Here is a 25,779-nt window from a genome sequence, read left to right as displayed (position 1 = left end):
CTTTAACGGGAGCTGCAGGATGACTGGCTTGATTTGGACCCCTCTTCTGACTGTCTTGAGGAACAGATTGTGCAACTAGTACTTTCATTTTCGTGTCTTTCATACGTTTTCTCTCGTGTTCTTGTTCTTCCCTGATCCTATTCTGGTGGTATTGGAGCATCTGTAACATCTGGGACGGGGTATTAGCTTGCCAGGTACTTTCGACTTTCAAAACTCGATTTTTAATTTGTGGGCTTGAATTCTCGACTAATTTAGTAACAAAAAGGTGAGGGTATGACTCACTACTTGTCTTGAGGCCACTGTTGATGCTAAAACATTTCTCAAATCTGGAATAAAAATCACTAATATCTTCGTCTTGTTTCTGTTTACAGGCTGAGATTGCATCCCAGTCTTCTTTTCTAGTTGTCAATAATCTAGGTAAAACTTGTATTAATAATTCTGGTAATTCTTTACATTTCGCTCCAAGACCGGTACCTGGTACTCGTGCCTTATCTTCAGCTTCTAGAACTGCCCAATCGATCTTTTTCTCTCCCACCTCCCATTCTTTTTCCTTGAGCTTTTCATACACCCCTGCGGGCAGCAGAACCTTTAACATTTTAATTATATCTGGATACGTGTATTCTCCCATACGGAGCATGTCTTTTAATTCTCTATGGAACCCTGCTGGATCTTTATCATGACAGGGAACTAATTTCTTCATCTCTAGGAGTTCCATCTTTGTAATCGGAGTGTAAACAAACACTCGTTCTAGTTCGCCACCCGTTCCTCTAACTGGGTGGACTTCTCGTAACGGATTCTGTCTCTCCATGTAAAATGGTTTACCTTCTGGGGGTGAGACATGAACAAAATGCGGGTTCAGAAACGTTCTATATTTGTGACGCTGTTCTAGAATGACACTAATTAAGTCGGTACCTAAACCTTTCCATCTATACTGGAGTAACTCGTTCAGGACATCATGTAACGGGCCTGGATCAGAGTGCTGACCCTCATACAATGTAATGAGGTGCTGAATCATATACATACCCACCAGTCGCTGCTCGGCTGGGGGCATTTTTAGAAACATTTGTGCCACTATTTCGTCTGGAAAAGTGGTAGAATCAGTAATCCATCGGACTGCTGATCGGGCTAGTTCTTGTTCATGCATAGTACTTAACTCACTGTAACCGATTCGTGATTTCAGAATGTGATCGGTAGCTTGAAATACTTGTTCTAGAGAACCTTGGTCTGGTACTGGATGACGGAACGTAGACTTGGGTTCTAGACGTAAATGGCGATCTGGAAATCTAGGTTGTCCTACATACGCTATTCTGTCAGGATTCTCGTCGTCTAACTCTTCAGGATCAGAGTTACTTTCTTTCTCGCTTACTTGTGCTGCTTTACGCTGTTCGTGTAATTTTATTATTTCTTTACGGATTTTCTTGTACATACTCTCCATAGCACCGACGGTCTTGTGCTTACCCTCGGCTATATTATCACTCCACCTTGTCAGGGTTTTCATTTCAGCCGGATCTTTAGACGGGTAATCTTGTTCTCTTATTAGACAATTGATCAGAAACTTTAATATCATGAGCTGGGTCTCAGCTTTCCTTTGAGACATGGCCTCGCTAATACTTTCTGGATCATCCCCTGTACGGATGAAACGATATATTCTGTCTAGATCTTCTTTCATATTCGGTAAGGTGACTAGATACTCGGCCACCTTTCTTACGCGGAATGAATATAAAACCATATTATCCTCGCCTGGGACTGGATCATAGCCGCATTCGGCAAGGGATTTTCTTATTTCTGCTACAGTCTGATGTCTGGGCGTACGCTGTGATGCTTGTATATGTAATTCGGCTGTCGTTAAACGCTTGTGTGGCGGCGGGGTTTGAGGAGTACCTCCCCCTGCGGCCCCTAAACTAGAGTCGTCTACTGAGGCTCTTCGTCCTGGCAGAGTGGAAAATGGAAATGTAGGCTGGACTTGTATGGTGGGCTGGACCGGGGGTACCGTAACAGGTACTCCGGTGTCTGGAGGAGCGGGAAGTGCCTGATTTACAGGGACTGGCGGAGCGCGAACAGGATTTGCATATTCTGGGACTGTGTCGTCCAAATAGGACGAAATAAAAATATCAGCTGCGGTCTGTTTGTGACGTAGCTTGGTCGGAACTAATGGTGGCGGGAAATTACTGGATGCCTCTGGGGTCGCTTTTGGCAAGCCCTCGGCAAGGAGAGGATACATACCCCTAATAAGGGCATGCCTCTGTCTATCTGACTGTTCGGCTTTGACTTGTTCACCTATCTCGATTAGTTCTTTTTCTTGTGCTCGTTCTAAGGATTCTCTACTTAATTCTGACTTTCTGATTTCCTTTTCAGTTCTTTTATGAGCTTCTTTGCGCCATAACTCGATGGCATCTTTCTGTGACTGTCTGGCTTTCTTTTTCCATAATGCCTCTTCTACTCGCATGATGCACTCGGCATCCCATGTACCCGATACGGGCCATCTATACTTTTCTTCTAACTGTTTGGTATACTCTACCCATAAATCTAGATACAGTATGGCGCTTATGCCATGCTTCTGATACATAAAATGACCTGGACTGTCCCTAGGCGGAACTGGAACTGCTGCTTCCAGCAGACCCTTTCTAGTTTTTAACTGACGTAACTTAGAAAACAAGGGCATGACTGGACTGTAATCTAGACACAATACAATACACAATGAACACGATACTTATTCCCCATTCATACCACGACATTAAAATACATGAAGAACATTTAAAAATAACAGTTCGAACAGAATACTACCTGGAATACGGAACACAGAATACATGAATTTTCTCGAGAACAGAACTGACTAGAACAGGAACTAGATGCACTGCTGAAACAGTACGAAACTTACCGGTCTCATAAAGAGACACGTCAGGACCCGCATCCACCGAAGTGGACACTTCGTTTGTGGGTCTGTGTACCACCAACCCACGGACCAGAGTCAATTAAATTGACCCTGTCTAGATACTACCCCAGTAACGGTACTCACCGGGCAGCAAGAACGGAAAGCCTCAGACTGGACTGGACTGCCTCGACGTCGGACGGACGAACTTCGGACTTCTGTTACGGGTGGGCCTCCGGATACCTCGGACCTTGGACTCTCGGCTTGGGCTCTGGTCGGGACTCGCCGCGTTCCTCCACCGTCTCGTTTGGATGCTGGACCGCCTCCTCCGTCTCCTCCGTGGGCCTGAGGGATACTTGAAGCAGAAATATCTGCCGGTGCGCAGAAGAGTTCCGTCACGACTGCAGAGGGTCAGGGGGTCGGCGTGGCTTCACCGACGCGTGGGGAAAGGGCAAGTCCCTATTCGGGCGCCATTATGTGGTAAATAAATAAATAATACCCTATTTTTGAATGAATAAATGAATAACAGATAGCTCAATAAATAAGAGTCAAGATTCGAGGTAGTAGGAGTTTTTTGCAGGTTTAATACAGCAAATACAGGAATAGGATGGCAAGGCCCAGCAGCGCTGCCGGGGTCAGGATCGGGACAAGGGAATAACTTTTTAATAACAGTGCATGAGCATATATACATAACGCAAACACATAGCATTACATTGCAATAGGCGTAGCAGTGGGTGGAGCAAAAGGCGTGGCGCGTAGCAGTCGCGAAAGATAAGGGTGAAAAGAGGTGTAACAGGGCGTATACATAGACATGTGATGCAAACGTAACAGAATATGTCATGAATGGGGCGGAAACCGTGTAGGGGGCTACCTGAGGAGCCGGGACCTCTAACCTGATGGTGCGCGCAAACTAGCAATGACGTGGTACTAGGAGAAGCTGGGGGCTATGAACTCTGTGCTAGGAGCAGAGACTGAAGTCTGGAGAGTCAGGGCGACATGTACCTAAGCAGTATCTAGTATCTGATGTTTAGAGAACATGTTGATATAAACTAGAAGTCAGGAGGGGAAAGGCTAACTTGATTCTAAGACTGGACCATGCATTATTCTACATGTAGTGCGTGATGAAGAATATTAAATGACCATTAAATGCAGTATTTCTCTAACGTGGAGACGTGAAGGCTAGACAATGACGGAAACTATTGATGCGATTCAGTAGCTTTAGGAATGCAGAGAAGGAGGACTGAACTGATAACTGGAATCATAACATATTCTTGGCAGACTCAGAGGCAGAGCCAGGGTGAGCCGGGCACTGCGAGGCAGGAAGTAAGTGAAGGGTCGAGGATACAGGTGGGGGCTGTATCGCTCCTCAGCGAGGCTTCAGGAGACAGGAGCTGAATCTGGTGTCCAGGCCCTTTTGAGGCCTAGAAACGGGGACTTTATAATGGAATAACGTGCACACTGAGAAACGTGGCAACGTAGCTTTACATAGACCTGGTATTCGTAGTATTCACGAGAACTGGAAACTGGCATACTAGAGGTGGACACAACTATAATTGCATCTTGAATCGAACATGGGGAATGCATATGCATATTTAATCATGCATACATAACATATGATGGATGACACGTAGGGACACAGAACATGGCAAAATTTACTTTTCCACACTATCCTAAACTGATTCTTTGCTGTGTGGAACACTGGACTGGGGAAGCTGTGTGCTGAACTTATCCTGTGATTTTGCTACCGGCTCCTCGCCGCACCTGCTTCGCGGGTGCCGCTTCGTCCATCAGAACTGCGGGCTCAGTACCTTACCGTGGTTGGAGGTGATAAGGACTGCAGAGGCTTTACCAAACACCGCATCAGATCTGCGAGCGTTGTTGCAGGGACTCCATCTCCCAGGAGTCCCTGCCTGACCAATAGGCAACACCTGGTCCGCTCTCCCTGTTTGCTCCACCCACAGGTCACCCGAAGGTGTATAACCATTTGCCTTCTTCGTTTGTGTGGACACTATCCTAAACTGACTCTTTGCTGTGTGGAACCCTGGACTGGGGAATCTGTGTGCTGAACTTTTCCTGTGATTTTGCTACCTGCTCCTCGCCGCACCTGCTTCGCGGGTGCCGCTTCGTCCATCAGAACTGCGGGCTCAGTACCTTACAGTGGTTGGAGGTGATAAGGACTGCAGAGGCTTTACTAAACACCGCATCAGGTCTGCGAGCGTTGTTGCAGGGACTCCATCTCCCAGGAGTCCCTGCCTGACCAATAGGCAACACCTGGTCCGCTCTCCCTGTTTGCTCCACCCACAGGTCACCCGAAGGTGTATAACCATTTGCCTTCTTCTTTTGTGTGGACACTATCCTAAACTGACTCTTTGCCGTGTGGAACCCTGGACTGCGGAAGCTGTGTGCTGAACTTTTCCTGTGATTTTGCTACCTGCTCCTCGCCGCACCCGCTTCGCGGGTGCCGCTTCGTCCATCAGAACTGCGGGCTCAGTACCTTACCGTGGTTGGAGGTGATAAGGACTGCAGAGGCTTTACCATCACCGCATCAGGGCTGTGAGCGTTGTTGCAGGGACTCCATCTCCCAGGAGTCCCTGCCTGACCAATAGGCAACACCTGGTCCGCTCTCCCTGTTTGCTCCACCCACAGGTCACCCGAAGGTGTATAACCATTTGCCTTCTTCTTTTGTGTGGACACTATCCTAAACTGACTCTTTGCCGTGTGGAACCCTGAACTGGGGAAGCTGTGTGCTGAACTTTTCCTGTGATTTTGCTACCTGCTCCTCGCCGCACCCGCTTCGCGGGTGCCGCTTCGTCCATCAGAACTGCGGGCTCAGTACCTTACCGTGGTTGGAGGTGATAAGGACTGCAGAGGCTTTACCAGACACCGCATCAGGGCTGTGAGCGTTGTTGCAGGGACTCCATCTCCCAGGAGTCCCTGCCTGACCAATAGGCAACACCTGGTCCGCTCTCCCTGTTTGCTCCGCCCACAGGTCACCCGAAGGTGTATAACCATTTGCCTTCTTCTTTTGTGTGGACACTATCGTAAACTGACTCTTTGCCGTGTGGAACCCTGGACTGGGGAAGCTGTGTGCTGAACTTTTCCTGTGATTTTGCTACATGCTCCTCGCCGCACCCGCTTCGTGGGTGCCGCTTCGTCCATCAGAACTGCGGGCTCAGTACCTTACCGTGGTTGGAGGTGATAAGGACTGCAGAGGCTTTACCAAACACCGCATCAGGGCTGCGAGCGTTGTTGCAGGGACTCCATCTCCCAGGAGTCCCTACCTGACCAATAGGCAACACCTGGTCCGCTCTCCCTGTTTGCTCAGCCCACAGGTCACCTGAAGGTGTATAACCATTTGCCCTCTTCTTTTGTGTGGACACTATCCTAAACTGACTCTTTGCCGTGTGGAACCCTGGACTGGGGAAGCTGTGTGCTGAACTTTTCCTGTGATTTTGCTACCTGCTCCTTGCCACACCTGCTTCGCGGGTGCCGCTTCGTCCATCAGAACTGCGGGCTCAGTACCTTACCGTGGTTGGAGGTGATAAGGACTGCAGAGGCTTTTCCAAACACCGCATCAGGGCTGCGAGCGTTGTTGCAGGGACTCCATCTCCCAGGAGTCCCTGCCTGACCAATAGGCAACACCTGTTCCGCTCTCCCTGTTTGCTCCGCCCACAGGTCACCCGAAGGTGTATAACCATTTGTCTTCTTCTTTTGTGTGGACACTATCCCAAACTGACTCTTTGCCGTGTGGAACCCTGGACTGGGGAAGCTGTGTGCTGAACTTTGCCCGTGATTTTGCTACCTGCTCCTCGCCGCACCCGCTTCGCGGGTGCCGCTTCGCGGGTGCCGTTTCGCGGGTGCCGCTTCGTTCATCAGAACTGCGGGCTCAGTACCTTACCGTGGTTGGAGGTGATAAGGACTGCAGAGGCTTTACCAAACACCGCATCAGGGCTGCGAGCGTTGTTGCAGGGACTCCATCTCCCAGGAGTCCCTGCCTGACCAATAGGCAACACCTGGTCCGCTCTCGCTGTTTGCTCCGCCCACAGGTCACCCGAAGGTGTATAACCATTTGCCTTCTTCTTTTGTGTGGACACTATCCTAAACTGACTCTTTGCCGTGTGGAACCCTGGACTGGGGAAACTGTGTGCTGAACTTTTCCTGTGATTTTGCTACCTGCTCCTCACCGCACCCGCTTCGTGGGTGCCGCTTTGTCCATCAGAACTGCGGGCTCAGTACCTTACCGTGGTTGGAGTTGATAAGGACTGCAGAGGCTTTACCAAACACGGCATCAGGGCTGCGAGCGTTGTTGCAGGGACTCCATCTCCCAGGAGTCCCTGCCTGACCAATAGGCAACACTTGGTCCGCTCTCCCTGTTTGCTCCGCCCACAGGTCACCCGAAGTTGTATAACCATTTGCCTTCTTCTTTTGTGTGGACACTATCGTAAACTGACTCTTTGCCGTGTGGAACCCTGGACTGGGGAAGCTGTGTGCTGAACTTTTCCTGTGATTTTGCTACCTGCTCCTCGCCGCACCCGCTTCGTGGGTGCCGCTTCGTCCATCAGAACTGCGGGCTCAGTACCTTACCGTGGTTGGAGGTGATAAGGACTGCAGAGGCTTTCCCAAACACCGCATCAGGGCTGCAAGCGTTGTTGCAGGGACTCCATGTCCCAGGAGTCCCTGCCTGACCAATAGGCAACACCTGTTCCGCTCTCCCTGTTTGCTCCGCCCACAGGTCACCCGAAGGTGTATAACCATTTGCCTTCTTCTTTTGTGTGGACACTATCCTAAACTGACTCTTTGCTGTGTGGAACCCTGGACTGGGGAAGCTGTGTGCTGAACTTTTCCTGTGATTTTGCTACCTGCTCCTCGCCGCACCTGCTTCGCGGGTGCCGCTTCGTCCATCAGAACTGCGGGCTCAGTACCTTACAGTGGTTGGAGGTGATAAGGACTGCAGAGGCTTTACCAAACACCGCATCAGGTCTGCGAGCATTGTTGCAGGGACTCCATCTCCCAGGAGTCCCTGCCTGACCAATAGGCAACACCTGGTCCGCTCTCCCTGTTTGCTCCACCCACAGGTCACCCGAAGGTGTATAACCATTTGCCTTCTACTTTTGTGTGGACACTATCCTAAACTGACTCTTTGCCGTGTGGAACCCTGGACTGCGGAAGCTGTTTGCTGAACTTTTCCTGTGATTTTGCTACCTGCTCCTCGCCGCACCCGCTTCGCGGGTGCCGCTTCGTCCATCAGAACTGCGGGCTCAGTACCTTACCGTGGTTGGAGGTGATAAGGACTGCCGAGGCTTTACCATCACAGCATCAGGGCTGTGAGCGTTGTTGCAGGGACTCCATCTCCCAGGAGTCCCTGCCTGACCAAGAGGCAACACCTGGTCCGCTCTCCCTGTTTGCTCCACCCACAGGTCACCCGAAGGTGTATAACCATTTGCCTTCTTCTTTTGTGTGGACACTATCCTAAACTGACTCTTTGCCGTGTGGAACCCTGGACTGGGGAAGCTGTGTGCTGAACTTTTCCTGTGATTTTGCTACCTGCTCCTCGCCGCACCTGCTTCGTGGGTGCCGCTTCGTCCATCAGAACTGCGGGCTCAGTACCTTACCGTGGTTGGAGGTGATAAGGACTGCAGAGGCTTTACCAAACACCGCATCAGGGCTGCAAGCGTTGTTGCAGGGACTCCATCTCCCAGAAGTCCCTACCTGACCAATAGGCAACACCTGGTCCGCTCTCCCTGTTTGCTCAGCCCACAGGTCACCTGAAGGTGTATAACCATTTGCCCTCTTCTTTTGTGTGGACACTATCCTAAACTGACTCTTTGCCGTGTGGAACCCTGGACTGGGGAAGCTGTGTGCTGAACTTTTCCTGTGATTTTGCTACCTGCTCCTTGCCACACCTGCTTCGCGGGTGCCGCTTCGTCCATCAGAACTGCGGGCTCAGTACCTTACCGTGGTTGGAGGTGATAAGGACTGCAGAGGCTTTACCAAACACCGCATCAGGGCTGCGAGCGTTGTTGCAGGGACTCCATCTCCCAGGAGTCCCTGCCTGACCAATAGGCAACACCTGTTCCGCTCTCCCTGTTTGCTCCGCCCACAGGTCACCCGAAGGTGTATAACCATTTGTCTTCTTCTTTTGTGTGGACACTATCCCAAACTGACTCTTTGCCGTGTGGAACCCTGGACTGGGGAAGCTGTGTGCTGAACTTTTCCTGTGATTTTGCTACCTGCTCCTCACCGCACCCGCTTCGTGGGTGCCGCTTTGTCCATCAGAACTGCGGGCTCAGTACCTTACCGTGGTTGGAGGTGATAAGGACTGCAGAGGCTTTACCAAACACCGCATCAGGGCTGCGAGCGTTGTTGCAGGGACTCCATCTCCCAGGAGTCCCTACCTGACCAATAGGCAACACCTGGTCCGCTCTCCCTGTTTGATCCGCCCACAGGTCACCCGAAGGTGTATAACCATTTGCCTTCTTCTTGTGTGTGGACACTATCGTAAACTCACTCTTTGCCGTGTGGAACCCTGGACTGGGGAAGCTGTGTGCTGAACTTTTCCTGTGATTTTTCTACCTGCTCTTTGCCGCACCCGCTTCGTGGGTGCCGCTTCGTCCATCAGAACTGCGGGCTCAGTACCTTACCGTGGTTGGAGGTGATAAGGACTGCAGAGGCTTTACCAAACACCGCATCAGGGCTGCGAGCGTTGTTGCAGGGACTCCATCTCCCAGGAGTCCCTACCTGACCAATAGGCAACACCTGGTCCGCTCTCCCTGTTTGCTCAGCCCACAGGTCACCTGAAGGTGTATAACCATTTGCCCTCTTCTTTTGTGTGGACACTATCCTAAACTGACTCTTTGCCGTGTGGAACCCTGGACTGGGGAAGCTGTGCGCTGAACTTTTCCTGTGATTTGCTACCTGCTCCTTGCCACACCTGCTTCGCGGGTGCCGCTTCGTCCATCAGAACTGCGGGCTCAGTACCTTACCGTGGTTGGAGGTGATAAGGACTGCAGAGGCTTTACCAAACACCGCATCAGGGCTGCGAGCGTTGTTGCAGGGACTCCATCTCCCAGGAGTCCCTGCCTGACCAATAGGCAACACCTGTTCCGCTCTCCCTGTTTGCTCCGCCCACAGGTCACCCGAAGGTGTATAACCATTTGTCTTCTTCTTTTGTGTGGACACTATCCCAAACTGACTCTTTGCCGTGTGGAACCCTGGACTGGGGAAGCTGTGTGCTGAACTTTTCCTGTGATTTTGCTACCTGCTCCTCACCGCACCCGCTTCGTGGGTGCCGCTTTGTCCATCAGAACTGCGGGCTCAGTACCTTACCGTGGTTGGAGTTGATAAGGACTGCAGAGGCTTTACCAAATACCGCATCAGGGCTGCGAGCGTTGTTGCAGGGACTCCATCTCCCAGGAGTCCCTGCCTGACCAATAGGCAACACCTGGTCCGCTCTCCCTGTTTGCTCCACCCACAGGTCACCCGAAGGTGTATAACCATTTGCCTTCTTCTTTTGTGTGGACACTATCCTAAACTGACTCTTTGCCGTGTGGAACCCTGGACTGCGGAAGCTGTGTGCTGAACTTTTCCTGTGATTTTGCTACCTGCTCCTCGCCGCACCCACTTCGCGGGTGCCGCTTCGTCCATCAGAACTGCGGGCTCAGTACCTTACCGTGGTTGGAGGTGATAAGGACTGCAGAGGCTTTACCATCACCGCATCAGGGCTGCGAGCGTTGTTGCAGGGACTCCATCTCCCAGGAGTCCCTGCCTGACCAATAGGCAACACCTGGTCCGCTCTCCCTGTTTGCTCCGCCCACAGGTCACCCGAAGGTGTATAACCATTTGCCTTCTTCTTTTGTGTGGACACTATCCTAAACTGACTCTTTGCCGTGTGGAACCCTGGACTGGGGAAGCTGTGTGCTGAACTTTTCCTGTGATTTTGCTACCTGCTCCTCACCGCACCCGCTTCGTGGGTGCCACTTTGTCCATCAGAACTGCGGGCTCAGTACCTTACCGTGGTTGGAGTTGATAAGGACTGCAGAGGCTTTACCAAACACCGCATCAGGGCTGCGAGCGATGTTGCAGGGACTCCATCTCCCAGGAGTCCCTGCCTGACCAATAGGCAACACCTGGTCCGCTCTCCCTGTTTGCTCAGCCCACAGGTCACCTGAAGGTGTATAACCATTTGCCCTCTTCTTTTGTGTGGACACTATCCTAAACTGACTCTTTGCCGTGTGGAACCCTGGACTGGGGATGCTGTGTGCTGAACTTTTCCTGTGATTTTGCTACCTGCTCCTTGCCACACCTGCTTCGCGGGGGCCGCTTCGTCCATCAGAACTTCGGGCTCAGTACCTTACTGTGGTTGGAGGTGATAAGGACTGCAGAGGCTTTACCAAACACCGCATCAGGGCTGCGAGCGTTGTTGCAGGGACTCCATCTCCCAGGAGTCCCTGCCTGACCAATAGGCAACACCTGGTCCGCTCTCCCTGTTTGCTCCGCCCACAGGTCACCCGAAGGTGTATAACCATTTGCATTCTTCTTTTGTGTGGACACTATCCTAAACTGACTCTTTGCCGTGTGGAACCCTGGACTGGGGAAGCTGTGTGCTGAACTTTTCCTGTGATTTTGCTACCTGCTCCTCACCGCACCCGCTTCATGGGTGCCGCTTTGTCCATCAGAACTGCGGGCTCAGTACCTTACCGTGGTTGGAGTTGATAAGGACTGCAGAGGCTTTACCAAACACCGCATCAGGGCTGCGAGCGTTGTTGCAGGGACTCCATCTCCCAGGAGTCCCTGCCTGACCAATAGGCAACACCTGGTCCGCTCTCCCTGTTTGCTCAGCCCACAGGTCACCTGAAGGTGTATAACCATTTGCCCTCTTCTTTTGTGTGGACACTATCCTAAACTGATTCTTTGCTGTGTGGAACCCTGGACTGGGGAAGCTGTGTGCTGAACTTTTCCTGTGATTTTGCTACCTGCTCCTCGCCGCACCTGCTTCGCGGGTGCCGCTTCGTCCATCAGAACTGCGGGCTCAGTACCTTACCGTGCTTGGAGGTGATAAGGACTGCAGAGGCTTTACCAAACACCGCATCAGGTCTGCGAGCGTTGTTGCCGGGACTCCATCTCCCAGGAGTCCCTGCCTGACCAATAGGCAACACCTGGTCCGCTCTCCCTGTTTGCTCCACCCACAGGTCACCCGAAGGTGTATAACCATTTGCCTTCTTCTTTTGTGTGGACACTATCCTAAACTGACTCTTTGCTGTGTGGAACCCTGGACTGGGGAAGCTGTGTGCTGAACTTTTCCTGTGATTTTGCTACCTGCTCCTCGCCGCACCTGCTTCGCGGGTGCCGCTTCGTCCATCAGAACTGCGGGCTCAGTACCTTACAGTGGTTGGAGGTGATAAGGACTGCAGAGGCTTTACCAAACACCGCATCAGGTCTGCGAGCGTTGTTGCAGGGACTCCATCTCCCAGGAGTCCCTGCCTGACCAATAGGCAACACCTGGTCCGCTCTCCCTGTTTGCTCCACCCACAGGTCACCCGAAGGTGTATAACCATTTGCCTTCTTCTTTTGTGTGGACACTATCCTAAACTGACTCTTTGCCGTGTGGAACCCTGGACTGCGGAAGCTGTGTGCTGAACTTTTCCTGTGATTTTGCTACCTGCTCCGAAGCGGGTGCCGCTTCGTCCATCAGAACTGCGGGCTCAGTACCTTACCGTGGTTGGAGGTGATAAGGACTGCAGAGGCTTTACCATCACCGCATCAGGGCTGCGAGCGTTGTTGCAGGGACTCCATCTCCCAGGAGTCCCTGCCGGACCAATAGGCAACACCTGGTCCGCTCTCCCTGTTTGCTCCGCCCACAGGTCACCCAAAGGTGTATAACCATTTGCCTTCTTCTTTTGTGTGGACACCATCCTAAACTGACTCTTTGCCGTGTGGAACCCTGGACTGGGGAAGCTGTGTGCTGAACTTTTCCTGTGATTATGCTACCTGCTCCTCGCCGCACCCGCTTCGCGGGTGCCGCTTTGTGGGTGCCGCTTCGTCCATCAGAACTGCGGGCTCAGTACCTTACCGTGGTTGGAGGTGATAAGGACTGCAGAGGCTTTACCAAACACCGCATCAGGTCTGCGAGCGTTGTTGCAGGGACTCCATCTCCCAGGAGTCCCTGCCTGACCAATAGGCAACACCTGGTCCGCTCTCCCTGTTTGCTCCGCCCACAGGTCACCCAAAGGTGTATAACCATTTGCCTTCTTCTTTTGTGTGGACACTATCCTAAACTGACTCTTTGCCGTGTGGAACCCTGGACTGGGGAAGCTGTGTGCTGAACTTTTCCTGTGATTATGCTACCTGCTCCTCGCCGCACCCGCTTGGCGGGTGCCGCTTTGTGTGTGCCGCTTCGTCCATCAGAACTGCGGGCTCAGTACCTTACCGTGGTTGGAGGTGATAAGGACTGCAGAGGCTTTACCAAACACCGCATCAGGGCTGCGAGCGTTGTTGCAGGGACTCCATCTCCCAAGAGTCCCTGCCTGACCAATAGGCAACACCTTTTCCGCTCTCCCTGTTTGCTCCGCCCACAGGTCACCCGAAGGTGTATAACCATTTGCCTTCTTCTTTTGTGTGGACACTATCCTAAACTGACTCTTTGCCGTGTGGAACCCTGGACTGGGGAAGCTGTGTGCTGAACTTTTCCTGTGATTTTGCTACCTGCTCCTCACCGCACCCGCTTCATGGGTGCCGCTTTGTCCATCAGAACTGCGGGCTCAGTACCTTACCGTGGTTGGAGTTGATAAGGACTGCAGAGGCTTTACCAAACACCGCATCAGGGCTGCGAGCGTTGTTGCAGGGACTCCATCTCCCAGGAGTCCCTGCCTGACCAATAGGCAACACCTGGTCCGCTCTCCCTGTTTGCTCCACCCACAGGTCACCCGAAGGTGTATAACCATTTGCCTTCTTCTTTTCTGTGGACACTATCCTAAACTGACTCTTTGCTGTGTGGAACCCTGGACTGGGGAAGCTGTGTGCTGAACTTTTCCTGTGATTTTGCTACCTGCTCCTCGCCGCACCTGCTTGGCGGGTGCCGCTTCGTCCATCAGAACTGCGGGCTCAGTACCTTACAGTGGTTGGAGGTGATAAGGACTGCAGAGGCTTTACCAAACACCGCATCAGGTCTGCGAGCGTTGTTGCAGGGACTCCATCTCCCAGGAGTCCCTGCCTGACCAATAGGCAACACCTGGTCCGCTCTCCCTGTTTGCTCCACCCACAGGTCACCCGAAGGTGTATAACCATTTGCCTTCTTCTTTTGTGTGGACACTATCCTAAACTGACTCTTTGCCGTGTGGAACCCTGGACTGCGGAAGCTGTGTGCTGAACTTTTCCTGTGATTTTGCTACCTGCTCCGAAGCGGGTGCCGCTTCGTCCATCAGAACTGCGGGCTCAGTACCTTACCGTGGTTGGAGGTGATAAGGACTGCAGAGGCTTTACCATCACCGCATCAGGGCTGCGAGCGTTGTTGCAGGGACTCCATCTCCCAGGAGTCCCTGCCGGACCAATAGGCAACACCTGGTCCGCTCTCCCTGTTTGCTCCGCCCACAGGTCACCCAAAGGTGTATAACCATTTGCCTTCTTCTTTTGTGTGGACACCATCCTAAACTGACTCTTTGCCGTGTGGAACCCTGGACTGGGGAAGCTGTGTGCTGAACTTTTCCTGTGATTATGCTACCTGCTCCTCGCCGCACCCGCTTCGCGGGTGCCGCTTTGTGGGTGCCGCTTCGTCCATCAGAACTGCGGGCTCAGTACCTTACCGTGGTTGGAGGTGATAAGGACTGCAGAGGCTTTACCAAACACCGCATCAGGGCTGCGAGCGTTGTTGCAGGGACTCCATCTCCCAGGAGTCCCTGCCTGACCAATAGGCAACACCTGGTCCGCTCTCCCTGTTTGCTCAGCCCACAGGTCACCTGAAGGTGTATAACCATTTGCCCTCTTCTTTTGTGTGGACACTATCCTAAACTGATTCTTTGCTGTGTGGAACCCTGGACTGGGGAAGCTGTGTGCTGAACTTTTCCTGTGATTTTGCTACCTGCTCCTCGCCGCACCTGCTTCGCGGGTGCCGCTTCGTCCATCAGAACTGCGGGCTCAGTACCTTACCGTGGTTGGAGGTGATAAGGACTGCAGAGGCTTTACCAAACACCGCATCAGGGCTGCGAGCGTTGTTGCAGGGACTCCATCTCCCAGGAGTCCCTGCCTGACCAATAGGCAACACCTTTTCCGCTCTCCCTGTTTGCTCCGCCCACAGGTCACCCGAAGGTGTATAACCATTTGCCTTCTTCTTTTGTGTGGACACTATCCTAAACTGACTCTTTGCCGTGTGGAACCCTGGACTGGGGAAGCTGTGTGCTGAACTTTTCCTGTGATTTTGCTACCTGCTCCTCACCGCACCCGCTTCGTGGGTGCCGCTTTGTCCATCAGAACTGCGGGCTCAGTACCTTACTGTGGTTGGAGTTGATAAGGACTGCAGAGGCTTTACCAAACACCGCATCAGGGCTGCGAGCGTTGTTGCAGGGACTCCATCTCCCAGGAGTCCCTGCCTGACCAATAGGCAACACCTGGTCCGCTCTCCCTGTTTGCTCCACCCACAGGTCACCCGAAGGTGTATAACCATTTGCCTTCTTCTTTTCTGTGGACACTATCCTAAACTGACTCTTTGCTGTGTGGAACCCTGGACTGGGGTAGCTGTGTGCTGAACTTTTCCTGTGATTTTGCTACCTGCTCCTCGCCGCACCTGCTTGGCGGGTGCCGCTTCGTCCATCAGAACTGCGGGCTCAGTACCTTACAGTGGTTGGAGGTGATAAGGACTGCAGAGGCTTTACCAAACATCGCATCAGGTCTGCGAGCGTTGTTGCAGGGACTCCATCTCCCAGGAGTCCCTGCCTGACCAATAGGCAACACCTGGTCCGCTCTCCCTGTTTGCTCCACCCACAGGTCACCCGAAGGTGTATAACCATTTGCCTTCTTCTTTTGTGTGGACACTATCCTAAACTGACTCTTTGCCGTGTGGAACCCTGGACTGCGGAAGCTGTGTGCTGAACTTTTCCTGTGATTTTGCTACCTGCTCCGAAGCGGGTGCCGCTTCGTCCATCAGAACTGCGGGCTCAGTACCTTACCGTGGTTGGAGGTGATAAGGACTGCAGAGGCTTTACCATCACCGCATCAGGGCTGCGAGCGTTGTTGCAGGGACTCCATCTCCCAGGAGTCCCTGCCGGACCAATAGGCAACACCTGGTCCGCTCTCCCTGTTTGCTCCGCCCACAGGTCACCCAAAGGTGTATAACCATTTGCCTTCTTCTTTTGTGTGGACACTATCCTAAACTGACTCTTTGCCGTGTGGAACCCTGGACTGGGGAAGCTGTGTGCTGAACTTTTCCTGTGATTTTGCTACCTGCTCCTCACCGCACCCGCTTCGTGGGTGCCGCTTTGTCCATCAGAACTGCGGGCTCAGTACCTTACTGTGGTTGGAGTTGATAAGGACTGCAGAGGCTTTACCAAACACCGCATCAGGGCTGCGAGCGTTGTTGCAGGGACTCCATCTCCCAGGAGTCCCTGCCTGACCAATAGGCAACACCTGGTCCGCTCTCCCTGTTTGCTCAGCCCACAGGTCACCTGAAGGTGTATAACCATTTGCCTTCTTCTTTTGTGTGGACACTATCCTAAACTGACTCTTTGCCGTGTGGAACCCTGGACTGGGGAAGCTGTGTGCTGAACTTTTCCTGTTATTTTGCTACCTGCTCCTTGCCGCACCCGTTTCGCCGGTGCCGCTTCGTCCATCAGAACTGCGGGCTCAGTACCTTACCGTGGTTGGAGGTGATAAGGACTGCAGAGGCTTTACCAAACACCGCATCAGGTCTGCGAGCCTTGTTGCAGGGACTCCATCTCCCAGGAGTCCCTGCCTGACCAATAGGCAACACCTGGTCCGCTCTCCCTGTTTGCTCCGCCCACAGGTCACCCAAAGGTGTATAACCATTTGCCTTCTTCTTTTGTGTGGACACTATCCTAAACTGACTCTTTGCCGTGTGGAACCCTGGACTGGGGAAGCTGTGTGCTGAACTTTTCCTGTGATTATGCTACCTGCTCCTCGCCGCACCCGCTTCGCGGGTGCCGCTTTGTGGGTGCCGCTTCGTCCATCAGAACTGCGGGCTCAGTACCTTAGCGTGGTTGGAGGTGATAAGGACTGCAGAGGCTTTACCAAACACCGCATCAGGGCTGCGAGCGTTGTTGCAGGGACTCCATCTCCCAAGAGTCCCTGCCTGACCAATAGGCAACACCTTTTCCGCTCTCCCTGTTTGCTCCGCCCACAGGTCACCCGAAGGTGTATAACCATTTGCCTTCTTCTTTTGTGTGGACACTATCCTAAACTGACTCTTTGCCGTGTGGAACCCTGGACTGGGGAAGCTGTGTGCTGAACTTTTCCTGTGATTTTGCTACCTGCTCCTCACCGCACCCGCTTCATGGGTGCCGCTTTGTCCATCAGAACTGCGGGCTCAGTACCTTACCGTGGTTGGAGTTGATAAGGACTGCAGAGGCTTTACCAAACACCGCATCAGGGCTGCGAGCGTTGTTGCAGGGACTCCATCTCCCAGGAGTCCCTGCCTGACCAATAGGCAACACCTGGTCCGCTCTCCCTGTTTGCTCCACCCACAGGTCACCCGAAGGTGTATAACCATTTGCCTTCTTCTTTTCTGTGGACACTATCCTAAACTGACTCTTTGCTGTGTGGAACCCTGGACTGGGGAAGCTGTGTGCTGAACTTTTCCTGTGATTTTGCTACCTGCTCCTCGCCGCACCTGCTTGGCGGGTGCCGCTTCGTCCATCAGAACTGCGGGCTCAGTACCTTACAGTGGTTGGAGGTGATAAGGACTGCAGAGGCTTTACCAAACACCGCATCAGGTCTGCGAGCGTTGTTGCAGGGACTCCATCTCCCAGGAGTCCCTGCCTGACCAATAGGCAACACCTGGTCCGCTCTCCCTGTTTGCTCCACCCACAGGTCACCCGAAGGTGTATAACCATTTGCCTTCTTCTTTTGTGTGGACACTATCCTAAACTGACTCTTTGCCGTGTGGAACCCTGGACTGCGGAAGCTGTGTGCTGAACTTTTCCTGTGATTTTGCTACCTGCTCCGAAGCGGGTGCCGCTTCGTCCATCAGAACTGCGGGCTCAGTACCTTACCGTGGTTGGAGGTGATAAGGACTGCAGAGGCTTTACCATCACCGCATCAGGGCTGCGAGCGTTGTTGCAGGGACTCCATCTCCCAGGAGTCCCTGCCGGACCAATAGGCAACACCTGGTCCGCTCTCCCTGTTTGCTCCGCCCACAGGTCACCCAAAGGTGTATAACCATTTGCCTTCTTCTTTTGTGTGGACACCATCCTAAACTGACTCTTTGCCGTGTGGAACCCTGGACTGGGGAAGCTGTGTGCTGAACTTTTCCTGTGATTATGCTACCTGCTCCTCGCCGCACCCGCTTCGCGGGTGCCGCTTTGTGGGTGCCGCTTCGTCCATCAGAACTGCGGGCTCAGTACCTTACCGTGGTTGGAGGTGATAAGGACTGCAGAGGCTTTACCAAACACCGCATCAGGGCTGCGAGCGTTGTTGCAGGGACTCCATCTCCCAGGAGTCCCTGCCTGACCAATAGGCAACACCTGGTCCGCTCTCCCTGTTTGCTCAGCCCACAGGTCACCTGAAGGTGTATAACCATTTGCCCTCTTCTTTTGTGTGGACACTATCCTAAACTGATTCTTTGCTGTGTGGAACCCTGGACTGGGGAAGCTGTGTGCTGAACTTTTCCTGTGATTTTGCTACCTGCTCCTCGCCGCACCTGCTTCGCGGGTGCCGCTTCGTCCATCAGAACTGCGGGCTCAGTACCTTACCGTGGTTGGAGGTGATAAGGACTGCAGAGGCTTTACCAAACACCGCATCAGGGCTGCGAGCGTTGTTGCAGGGACTCCATCTCCCAGGAGTCCCTGCCTGACCAATAGGCAACACCTTTTCCGCTCTCCCTGTTTGCTCCGCCCACAGGTCACCCGAAGGTGTATAACCATTTGCCTTCTTCTTTTGTGTGGACACTATCCTAAACTGACTCTTTGCCGTGTGGAACCCTGGACTGGGGAAGCTGTGTGCTGAACTTTTCCTGTGATTTTGCTACCTGCTCCTCACCGCACCCGCTTCGTGGGTGCCGCTTTGTCCATCAGAACTGCGGGCTCAGTACCTTACTGTGGTTGGAGTTGATAAGGACTGCAGAGGCTTTACCAAACACCGCATCAGGGCTGCGAGCGTTGTTGCAGGGACTCCATCTCCCAGGAGTCCCTGCCTGACCAATAGGCAACACCTGGTCCGCTCTCCCTGTTTGCTCAGCCCACAGGTCACCTGAAGGTGTATAACCATTTGCCTTCTTCTTTTGTGTGGACACTATCCTAAACTGACTCTTTGCCGTGTGGAACCCTGGACTGGGGAAGCTGTGTGCTGAACTTTTCCTGTTATTTTGCTACCTGCTCCTTGCCGCACCCGTTTCGCGGGTGCCGCTTCGTCCATCAGAACTGCGGGCTCAGTACCTTACCGTGGTTGGAGGTGATAAGGACTGCAGAGGCTTTACCAAACACCGCATCAGGTCTGCGAGCGTTGTTGCAGGGACTCCATCTCCCAGGAGTCCCTGCCTGACCAATAGGCAACACCTGGTCCGCTCTCCCTGTTTGCTCCGCCCACAGGTCACCCAAAGGTGTATAACCATTTGCCTTCTTCTTTTGTGTGGACACTATCCTAAACTGACTCTTTGCCGTGTGGAACCCTGGACTGGGGAAGCTGTGTGCTGAACTTTTCCTGTGATTATGCTACCTGCTCCTCGCCGCACCCGCTTCGCGGGTGCCGCTTTGTGGGTGCCGCTTCGTCCATCAGAACTGCGGGCTCAGTACCTTAGCGTGGTTGGAGGTGATAAGGACTGCAGAGGCTTTACCAAACACCGCATCAGGGCTGCGAGCGTTGTTGCAGGGACTCCATCTCCCAAGAGTCCCTGCCTGACCAATAGGCAACACCTTTTCCGCTCTCCCTGTTTGCTCCGCCCACAGGTCACCCGAAGGTGTATAACCATTTGCCTTCTTCTTTTGTGTGGACACTATCCTAAACTGACTCTTTGCCGTGTGGAACCCTGGACTGGGGAAGCTGTGTGCTGAACTTTTCCTGTGATTTTGCTACCTGCTCCTCACCGCACCCGCTTCATGGGTGCCGCTTTGTCCATCAGAACTGCGGGCTCAGTACCTTACCGTGGTTGGAGTTGATAAGGACTGCAGAGGCTTTACCAAACACCGCATCAGGGCTGCGAGCGTTGTTGCAGGGACTCCATCTCCCAGGAGTCCCTGCCTGACCAATAGGCAACACCTGGTCCGCTCTCCCTGTTTGCTCCACCCACAGGTCACCCGAAGGTGTATAACCATTTGCCTTCTTCTTTTCTGTGGACACTATCCTAAACTGACTCTTTGCTGTGTGGAACCCTGGACTGGGGAAGCTGTGTGCTGAACTTTTCCTGTGATTTTGCTACCTGCTCCTCGCCGCACCTGCTTGGCGGGTGCCGCTTCGTCCATCAGAACTGCGGGCTCAGTACCTTACAGTGGTTGGAGGTGATAAGGACTGCAGAGGCTTTACCAAACACCGCATCAGGTCTGCGAGCGTTGTTGCAGGGACTCCATCTCCCAGGAGTCCCTGCCTGACCAATAGGCAACACCTGGTCCGCTCTCCCTGTTTGCTCCACCCACAGGTCACCCGAAGGTGTATAACCATTTGCCTTCTTCTTTTGTGTGGACACTATCCTAAACTGACTCTTTGCCGTGTGGAACCCTGGACTGCGGAAGCTGTGTGCTGAACTTTTCCTGTGATTTTGCTACCTGCTCCGAAGCGGGTGCCGCTTCGTCCATCAGAACTGCGGGCTCAGTACCTTACCGTGGTTGGAGGTGATAAGGACTGCAGAGGCTTTACCATCACCGCATCAGGGCTGCGAGCGTTGTTGCAGGGACTCCATCTCCCAGGAGTCCCTGCCGGACCAATAGGCAACACCTGGTCCGCTCTCCCTGTTTGCTCCGCCCACAGGTCACCCAAAGGTGTATAACCATTTGCCTTCTTCTTTTGTGTGGACACCATCCTAAACTGACTCTTTGCCGTGTGGAACCCTGGACTGGGGAAGCTGTGTGCTGAACTTTTCCTGTGATTATGCTACCTGCTCCTCGCCGCACCCGCTTCGCGGGTGCCGCTTTGTGGGTGCCGCTTCGTCCATCAGAACTGCGGGCTCAGTACCTTACCGTGGTTGGAGGTGATAAGGACTGCAGAGGCTTTACCAAACACCGCATCAGGGCTGCGAGCGTTGTTGCAGGGACTCCATCTCCCAGGAGTCCCTGCCTGACCAATAGGCAACACCTTTTCCGCTCTCCCTGTTTGCTCCGCCCACAGGTCACCCGAAGGTGTATAACCATTTGCCTTCTTCTTTTGTGTGGACACTATCCTAAACTGACTCTTTGCCGTGTGGAACCCTGGACTGGGGAAGCTGTGTGCTGAACTTTTCCTGTGATTTTGCTACCTGCTCCTCACCGCACCCGCTTCGTGGGTGCCGCTTTGCCCATCAGAACTGCGGGCTCAGTACCTTACTGTGGTTGGAGTTGATAAGGACTGCAGAGGCTTTACCAAACACCGCATCAGGGCTGCAAGCGTTGTTGCAGGGACTCCATCTCCCAGGAGTCCCTGCCTGACCAATAGGCAACACCTGGTCCGCTCTCCCTGTTTGCTCAGCCCACAGGTCACCTGAAGGTGTATAACCATTTGCCCTCTTCTTTTGTGTGGACACTATCCTAAACTGACTCTTTGCCGTGTGGAACCCTGGACTGGGGAAGCTGTGTGCTGAACTTTTCCTGTGATTTTGCTACCTGCTCCTTGCCACACCTGCTTCGCGGGGGCCGCTTCGTCCATCAGAACTTCGGGCTCAGTACCTTACCGTGGTTGGAGGTGATAAGGACTGCAGAGGCTTTACCAAACACCGCATCAGGGCTGCGAGCGTTGTTGCAGGGACTCCATCTCCCAGGAGTCCCTGCCTGACCAATAGGCAACACCTGGTCCGCTCTCCCTGTTTGCTCCGCCCACAGGTCACCCGAAGGTGTATAACCATTTGCCTTCTTCTTTTGTGTGGACACTATCCTAAACTGACTCTTTGCCGTGTGGAACCCTGGACTGGGGAAGCTGTGTGCTGAACTTTTCCTGTGATTTTGCTACCTGCTCCTCACCGCACCCGCTTCATGGGTGCCGCTTTGTCCATCAGAACTGCGGGCTCAGTACCTTACCGTGGTTGGCGTTGATAAGGACTGCAGAGGCTTTACCAAACACCGCATCAGGGCTGCGAGCGTTGTTGCAGGGACTCCATCTCCCAGGAGTCCCTGCCTGACCAATAGGCAACACCTGGTCCGCTCTCCCTGTTTGCTCAGCCCACAGGTCACCTGAAGGTGTATAACCATTTGCCCTCTTCTTTTGTGTGGACACTATCCTAAACTGATTCTTTGCTGTGTGGAACCCTGGACTGGGGAAGCTGTGTGCTGAACTTTTCCTGTGATTTTGCTACCTGCTCCTCGCCGCACCTGCTTCGCGGGTGCCGCTTCGTCCATCAGAACTGCGGGCTCAGTACCTTACCGTGGTTGGAGGTGATAAGGACTGCAGAGGCTTTACCAAACACCGCATCAGGTCTGCGAGCGTTGTTGCTGGGACTCCATCTCCCAGGAGTCCCTGCCTGACCAATAGGCAACACCTGGTCCGCTCTCCCTGTTTGCTCCACCCACAGGTCACCCGAAGGTGTATAACCATTTGCCTTCTTCTTTTGTGTGGACACTATCCTAAACTGACTCTTTGCTGTGTGGAACCCTGGACTGGGGAAGCTGTGTGCGGAACTTTTCCTGTGATTTTGCTACCTGCTCCTCGCCGCACCTGCTTCGCGGGTGCCGCTTCGTCCATCAGAACTGCGGGCTCAGTACCTTACAGTGGTTGGAGGTGATAAGGACTGCAGAGGCTTTACCAAACACCGCATCAGGTCTGCGAGCGTTGTTGCAGGGACTCCATCTCCCAGGAGTCCCTGCCTGACCAATAGGCAACACCTGGTCCGCTCTCCCTGTTTGCTCCACCCACAGGTCACCCGAAGGTGTATAACCATTTGCCTTCTTCTTTTGTGTGGACACTATCCTAAACTGACTCTTTGCCGTGTGGAACCCTGGACTGCGGAAGCTGTGTGCTGAACTTTTCCTGTGATTTTGCTACCTGCTCCGAAGCGGGTGCCGCTTCGTCCATCAGAACTGCGGGCTCAGTACCTTACCGTGGTTGGAGGTGATAAGGACTGCAGAGGCTTTACCATCACCGCATCAGGGCTGCGAGCGTTGTTGCAGGGACTCCATCTCCCAGGAGTCCCTGCCGGACCAATAGGCAACACCTGGTCCGCTCTCCCTGTTTGCTCCGCCCACAGGTCACCCAAAGGTGTATAACCATTTGCCTTCTTCTTTTGTGTGGACACCATCCTAAACTGACTCTTTGCCGTGTGGAACCCTGGACTGGGGAAGCTGTGTGCTGAACTTTTCCTGTGATTATGCTACCTGCTCCTCGCCGCACCCGCTTCGCGGGTGCCGCTTTGTGGGTGCCGCTTCGTCCATCAGAACTGCGGGCTCAGTACCTTACCGTGGTTTGAGGTGATAAGGACTGCAGAGGCTTTACCAAACACCGCATCAGGGCTGCGAGCGTTGTTGCAGGGACTCCATCTCCCAGGAGTCCCTGCCTGACCAATAGGCAACACCTGGTCCGCTCTCCCTGTTTGCTCCGCCCACAGGTCACCCAAAGGTGTATAACCATTTGCCTTCTTCTTTTGTGTGGACACTATCCTAAACTGACTCTTTGCCGTGTGGAACCCTGGACTGGGGAAGCTGTGTGCTGAACTTTTCCTGTGATTATGCTACCTGCTCCTCGCCGCACCCGCTTCGCGGGTGCCGCTTTGTGGGTGCCGCTTCGTCCATCAGAACTGCGGGCTCAGTACCTTACCGTGGTTGGAGGTGATAAGGACTGCAGAGGCTTTACCAAACACCGCATCAGGGCTGCGAGCGTTGTTGCAGGGACTCCATCTCCCAAGAGTCCCTGCCTGACCAATAGGCAACACCTTTTCCGCTCTCCCTGTTTGCTCCGCCCACAGGTCAGGTCACCCGAAGGTGTATAACCATTTGCCTTCTTCTTTTGTGTGGACACTATCCTAAACTGACTCTTTGCCGTGTGGAACCCTGGACTGGGGAAGCTGTGTGCTGAACTTTTCCTGTGATTTTGCTACCTGCTCCTCACCGCACCCGCTTCATGGGTGCCGCTTTGTCCATCAGAACTGCGGGCTCAGTACCTTACCGTGGTTGGAGTTGATAAGGACTGCAGAGGCTTTACCAAACACCGCATCAGGGCTGCGAGCGTTGTTGCAGGGACTCCATCTCCCAGGAGTCCCTGCCTGACCAATAGGCAACACCTGGTCCGCTCTCCCTGTTTGCTCCACCCACAGGTCACCCGAAGGTGTATAACCATTTGCCTTCTTCTTTTCTGTGGACACTATCCTAAACTGACTCTTTGCTGTGTGGAACTCTGGACTGGGGTAGCTGTGTGCTGAACTTTTCCTGTGATTTTGCTACCTGCTCCTCGCCGCACCTGCTTGGCGGGTGCCGCTTCGTCCATCAGAACTGCGGGCTCAGTACCTTACAGTGGTTGGAGGTGATAAGGACTGCAGAGGCTTTACCAAACACCGCATCAGGTCTGCGAGCGTTGTTGCAGGGACTCCATCTCCCAGGAGTCCCTGCCTGACCAATAGGCAACACCTGGTCCGCTCTCCCTGTTTGCTCCACCCACAGGTCACCCGAAGGTGTATAACCATTTGCCTTCTTCTTTTGTGTGGACACTATCCTAAACTGACTCTTTGCCGTGTGGAACCCTGGACTGCGGAAGCTGTGTGCTGAACTTTTCCTGTGATTTTGCTACCTGCTCCGAAGCGGGTGCCGCTTCGTCCATCAGAACTGCGGGCTCAGTACCTTACCGTGGTTGGAGGTGATAAGGACTGCAGAGGCTTTACCATCACCGCATCAGGGCTGCGAGCGTTGTTGCAGGGACTCCATCTCCCAGGAGTCCCTGCCGGACCAATAGGCAACACCTGGTCCGCTCTCCCTGTTTGCTCCGCCCACAGGTCACCCAAAGGTGTATAACCATTTGCCTTCTTCTTTTGTGTGGACACTATCCTAAACTGACTCTTTGCCGTGTGGAACCCTGGACTGGGGAAGCTGTGTGCTGAACTTTTCCTGTGATTTTGCTACCTGCTCCTCACCGCACCCGCTTCGTGGGTGCCGCTTTGTCCATCAGAACTGCGGGCTCAGTACCTTACTGTGGTTGGAGTTGATAAGGACTGCAGAGGCTTTACCAAACACCGCATCAGGGCTGCGAGCGTTGTTGCAGGGACTCCATCTCCCAGGAGTCCCTGCCTGACCAATAGGCAACACCTGGTCCGCTCTCCCTGTTTGCTCAGCCCACAGGTCACCTGAAGGTGTATAACCATTTGCCTTCTTCTTTTGTGTGGACACTATCCTAAACTGACTCTTTGCCGTGTGGAACCCTGGACTGGGGAAGCTGTGTGCTGAACTTTTCCTGTTATTTTGCTACCTGCTCCTTGCCGCACCCGTTTCGCGGGTGCCGCTTCGTCCATCAGAACTGCGGGCTCAGTACCTTACCGTGGTTGGAGGTGATAAGGACTGCAGAGGCTTTACCAAACACCGCATCAGGTCTGCGAGCGTTGTTGCAGGGACTCCATCTCCCAGGAGTCCCTGCCTGACCAATAGGCAACACCT

The sequence above is a fragment of the Lissotriton helveticus genome, chromosome 1_1 (genome assembly GCF_964261635.1).
Source record: "Lissotriton helveticus chromosome 1_1, aLisHel1.1, whole genome shotgun sequence".
In the NCBI taxonomy this organism is placed as follows: domain Eukaryota; kingdom Metazoa; phylum Chordata; class Amphibia; order Caudata; family Salamandridae; genus Lissotriton; species Lissotriton helveticus.
This window is presented reverse-complemented; position numbering follows the sequence as displayed.